A 6,000-nucleotide genomic window follows, 5' to 3' on the forward strand; every position below is an offset into this window, starting at 1 on the left:
ATACAAAATAGTTGCCATCTGAGAAAAAAATATGTTTTCTAAATTTCAACACAAATTTTGTCATGTTGAATAAGGGCTACTTCTGTTAAGTATTATATTGTTCATGGACTTGTAGAAAGGCAATGCTGTTCAACCACATTTTAACCCTAACATTCTTAATCATAAACCTAACCATAACCCTAAGAACCTTAACCTAACCCTAGGCATAACCTTAACAACTCTCACCCTAAACCTAAAAATGTATGTTTTTCCATTTAAACTTTACTCCCTTAATTCCTTGTGGCTTAGTTTAAGATCCCAATGAGTGACTCAGACAGCAAAGCTGCGGTGCACATCCTCAGACACAACAGTTAGGAAACCACATAAAACAACCCTGGTATGAAAGAAAATGACCAAAACAGTAACACCCTATAGCTACAAAAGCAGTAGTTTTAATTATAATATAATTACACACACACTCACACACACCCCCACACAGATTCAGACACACATGAATTAGTCCTCCTTTTGGGGGCTCCTGACCCTTCAATATCCTCTGTATTGAGAATGAGGGTGACAGTAAAAGAGAGTAGCTGCATAATCTGTGCAGGTCCTGACCAGTGGCCCAAGTTCCTCATATACACAGGCTTTGCTCCAGGTTGTGTGGTTATCCAATGCCTATGAGCCACTCTGGTTAATCAGAATGGCTCCTATAAATCAAAATATTACAATAGGTTTATGTAATAATAAATGTTTTCAATCCCATGTAATAAAATAAAGCAGATTTAATTTAATTTAAATTGAATAATATTTTAAAGTAAATATTGTATGACTAAAAAGTCATACATTCTAGTGATGGAGTTGCCAAGAAAAACTGATACAATATATTTTCTAAATCATGAATATAGAAATAAATGTGTACAAGATAAAACTATGCCTTATAAAATACCTGGAGAGTGGAGAGTGCAGAGTTGAAATAGTTCATAAGTATCTTAAATTACTAAAATCTTTATGGGATGAGAGAAGAGCCCTAACAATATATCAAACAGTAAATATTTATTAAATTCTTAACCCTAATCACAAAGAAAGACAACCAGGAGTATCTACAAATATTTACTTTTAGAAAACACAGATATCTAAGGTAAATAAAATGACAGGAATTGTGTTAAATATATAGACATATATTAATAACCACAGATTTAGAAAAACATGCACAAAACAGGCAACAATTGATACAGTATTTCTCTTCTATATATAACCATTTCCCAAATTGTATTTAATATTAAGATATGAGATTTTCCTGTAATTTAAGTCCACTTCAGTATATTACCTAATCCTAAAGTGGGAACTGCTTCCCTATTTTTTAGCTATTTGTTAGTTTGTAGATTAAGTGGAATAACATAGACTTGTAAGACAAAAAGCAATATTGTTCCAAAATATGTAGTGTTTATAATGTCAAAATGTTACAGGAATGCAAGCCTTCTGGTGATCATGGCCAGCACTTACTTCATTGTCCTAAAAGTTTTATGTTCATCTTCTGATGAGAGGGACATGGAATTATTATATATTGGGCTAGTGGGCATAGAGAACCTTATTATTCAGTAAATTAGTGTTTGTCAAATGCTACAGAAGCACCAGACCTAGAATCTTAATGCAGTAATCTTGACTTGAAAGCACTTGACCCAAACATTGCTGCTGAAAATCACTTTAAACAGAATGACATGTGAAGAATGAAGTGATTTTTCATTATAAAATATTTTAAAATTTAGGTTTGGAGAAATATTATATTGATATAGTTTATAAAATTGGAAAAAAATATTTTTTTGGACAAAAGTTTTCCTTAACAACACAGAGATTTTACATCTTAGATATGACTTATTTGATGACTCCAAATTATAATGTGAATTTATAAGCACCAGTGTCTCAAATTGTCCAAATTCATGTTTGTTAATAAAGAATAGTTGGAAATGAAAATAAAAACAAGACTTTTTTTTTAGAACGAGACCAAGGAATTTCTTAGGAAAAAAAGGAAAGTGGAAAGTGTAAACACCAAGCATCACTGTTATTTTAATTGTCCAGAACTCTCTCTCTTCTGCAGGACTCTAACAGCAGTAGTTTTCACCTCCTTATTTCTGAGACAGTAAATGAGAGGGTTCAGCATGGGAATCACAATTGTATAAAACACAGAAGCCACTTGATCCTTTCCCAAAGAGGAGGATGACTTAGGTTTTAAGTAAGCAAAAATTGTAGTGCTGTAAAAAATGGTGACTCCCAGGAGATGGGAGGCACAGGTGGAGAAGGCCTTTTTCTTTACAGTAGTGGAATTAATTTTCAGGATAGTGGAGAGAAGGGACACATAGGATCCAGATATGGTGATGAGGGACAGGACTATGGTGGAGCCAGCACAAATAAATATAATGATTTCAACCTCAAATGTGTCACTGCAGGACAGAGCTAAAATAGGGGATGTGTCACAGAAGAAGTGCTGGATGATGTTAGAGTTACAGAAGTGCAGTCAGCTCATGGAAACTATGTTCCCAGTGGAATTCAAAAAGGCAATAACATAGGAGCCAGCAAGCAGAGCATGGGATAGTCCTGTGGACATAATGACTGGATAGTGCAGGGGGCTGCAGAGAGCTACATAGTGATCATAGGCCATGGAGGAGAGAAGGAAACATTCAGTGCCAACAAGAAGGATAAAAAAGATCTGGGTGAAGCAGCCCAGGAAAGAGATGCTCTTGGTGGAAGTCAGTAAGCTCTGTAAGGTTTTGGGGGTGATGACACTTGAGTAGCTGAAGTCAAGAAATGACATGTGAGTGAGAAAAAAGTACATGGGGGTGTGAAGCTGGGGATCCAGGCGAATGATCAGTATCATCCCCACATTCTTCAGCACCATGATCAGGTAAATCAGGAGAAAGAGCATGGAGAGGACCAGCTGTGTCTCTGCAGAGTCCGTCAGCCCCATGAGGATGAAACCAGGCACACTGGTGGAGTTCCATCTACCCATGGTGTCCTCTGCAATTTTCTGTTGAATAGTACATTTCAAAAATTACCCTGTCTCCAAAAACATTTTGGTTTATGAATTGCTTGGCATTTTTCATAGTGTTCCTAGAAATTGATGAAAACCTTTGTGAACAAGGGTGAAAAAATACAATTGCTATATATAGATATGGGTATAAAAAATCACACTTGTTTCTGATACATTGCAGTGTTCCTTCCTGTTTTTAGCATGAAACTGACACTATCTAAACTCTTTCCATTATTAATATATTTAATTATCAGGAAAATATAATATGGTAAGGACTCATCAGCACAGTTTGCTTCCAAAAAAGGGAACAGAGATTACTTATGTAAAAAACAGCACTCACATATTACCACTGATTCTACTTGGATATTTGACTTCAGAGAACAGACTTACAATACTGTGTTCCTGGTCAGGTCTTGTTTTACCAATCCTGAATGAGGATATATAACTGACCATGCTAAATACCATTTTTAGTGTCTTATTCACTGTCCTTTTGTTCAAACAGACTTAGTATACTAAAAATAAAAGTAATTTCTTTCCAGTGAATTAGGTGACTCACATTAATATTACATTCCTGAAGATATACTAACAGAGAAAAAAAATAGTCTTTAAAACTTTTGGATTTTTAAAAATAGGCTTCTTCTCCAGCTTCCCCTGGCCGAGAGCAGGAATCCTCTTCCTGTCCCCACTCAAATGACTGCACAGAGAATGAATGCTCAGTCTCAGAAATATCATGAGTGCCTGAGAAGAGCATTCAGATACCACCCCAGGAGGTCAAGCTCTGCTTTAACTTGGAAAAGGGAGGGAAGGAGGGAGTCACCTGGACATAAAAGCCCTGGAAGAAATTAACACAGGGAGACAGAGATTTGTGGGGAGCAGAGGCTCCTGTCTCTCCTGTGGAGTAAATACACCCTTTTCTTTCCACCAAAATAACTTGTTCCCACCATTTTGGAGGCAGTCAGGGCCAGTAAGTACCTAAAGGTCTGGAAACAATGTATTTTTTGACTTTCCCATTCAAAATTAATTTTCTTCAAAAATTGTACTATCAGAATACGTACACTTCTTGTATACTTTGGTTTCACAAACTGTATTCCTTTTTCTGCAAATCTTTACTTATGGTGAGGCCCAAAGGATATTTGTTTACATGTTTTTTTTTTAAATCCCCTTTATTTTATCTAGTAAAATCCCCTCCAGTTCTCAGAATGATACTCTGCACAAAAGTTGCTGAAAACCCTATCTTTCAATGTTGTCTCTTTAGAAATTTGTGAAGCACAAAATATTCTCAGAAATAAAATAGAAAACCATATAGTGACCTGAAAAATATTGTGATCTGTTTGTTTTTCTAGGAATAATTTATCTTTATGTTTTTCTACATTCATTTTTTTATTCTAAGAAAAACTATAAATTGAAAATTTTGGTCAAGTTTTGATCCAATGGAAAAGTCACCCAGCTATTTCCTCTGAAAAGAGTCTGAGGGAGACCTGTGAATGGAAACAGACCTGTGTGTGCCTCTCCTCCCAGTCAGCCTCATATACTGTGCATTCAGGGCACTGCAGCATTTGGTCATCCTTGGGGAGCAATTTCCAGGGAAGATTCCTTGGCCTGATTCTAAGGATGAAAGTTCAAGGACTTAATGAGCGCTAGATTTTACCTTTTCCCTTAAAAGTCCCACATTTAGAACATAAACATTTCATCTTCTCATGTGATGATCTGAGTTTCTGCCAATCTTCATTTACTTATTTTTAAATTGACACATATTTATGTGAACTGCTCAGGAAAAATATTGACATTTGAGTGATTAGTCAGGATTTTTTGACTAGGAAGTTAGAGAAGAAATTTCCTGAGTTGTGCTTTCTTTACAATTGACACTATGAAGGATAGAACAATCAAATTTTGGCCTGGAGATGTTTTTTACATAAATATATGACTTGGCCATAGACATAATGTTATTGATTAGAAAAAATATAAAATATTAAAATTCAAAGAAGATAATAAAGCAATTCAAGGCTTGTTACATTTTCTTTACATAACAGTGATTTACTCCAGTCTTTTAACCTTTGTGAGATATAATACAGTACATTCAGTATTTTATCCTAATTTTTGACTCAATATATTCTCCATGGTGACCTGTGTGCTCTGCCAGGTTTACCCTTGGGGAGCCTGAACCACAGCTGCCCTCATCCCCGCTGGTCTTGGGACTGAGGGTGAAGGAAAATTGTGGCATTTGCATAATCTGTGTGCAGGTCCTTACAATGGAATCAGTGCCTCATTTCCCAGGCCTGGGTCTCAGATGCTTGTATGCCCAGTGTCTAAGTGCTTCTCCAGTTATTCCCTCAGACTGGAGCAGAGCAGAGGGCCTGGGGGAATCAAGGTTTTCACTGAGAAAAGAAACTGCACATGCTCTGCCTTCCACAACTCCCTGCAGCCCTGCTCCCAGCCTTAGATCCCACCTCCCACAAATCCTCCTGTGCCTGAGCTCTGGCCTGCAGCAGCGTTCAGAGAACCTTGTTTTCTGTATCCTGGCCTTTTGTCTCCTGATGTGTCCTTTCACTGGGGTGGATGTGCTCACCACCAGCTAGGCTCAAGCTCTCTGTCTCACTGCATGGAGAATGTCCCAACCTTGTGTCTGCTGCCCAGCAAGCCAGGCACTAGGCCATTTTCCTCAGTTCTTGATTTCATGCTTTTGTGTCCCTGCTGCCCTTCTTTGGAATCCAACCTAACTATTAAGAAGGTCTCACTATTGGTATGGAGAAAAGTGTCTGTTGGATCCTGAACCAAAAGAAAAGGGGGTATCTGGTCTCCCACTCCACCTACCAAAATGGAGAAAGTTATTACAGATCACTCACAGCATGAATGTTGTCAAATTCCTTCTCCTGCTTGTTCTACTTAGGCAGAGGGAAAGGGGGCTTCCAAGATGGCACCAGACCTAAGGCTGCCTCACTGCAAAGGGAAATACTGGGAAGCATCACTGCCTTCCCACATGCTAGGCTCATCTC

At 37.6% G+C, this 6,000-nt stretch overlaps 1 pseudogene; it reads right to left on the reverse strand.

Moving 5' to 3' along the window:
* Positions 1-2,041: 2,041 nt before the first annotated feature.
* LOC147820729 (olfactory receptor 8H1-like) lies at positions 2,042-2,986 on the reverse strand (annotated as a pseudogene).
* Between the last annotated feature and the right edge of the window lie 3,014 nt (positions 2,987-6,000).

The sequence above is a fragment of the Heterocephalus glaber genome, unplaced genomic scaffold (assembly GCF_053883595.1).
Source record: "Heterocephalus glaber isolate CG9 unplaced genomic scaffold, H.glaber_assembly_v1.0 deba00001805, whole genome shotgun sequence".
Taxonomy (NCBI): Eukaryota; Metazoa; Chordata; class Mammalia; order Rodentia; family Bathyergidae; genus Heterocephalus; species Heterocephalus glaber.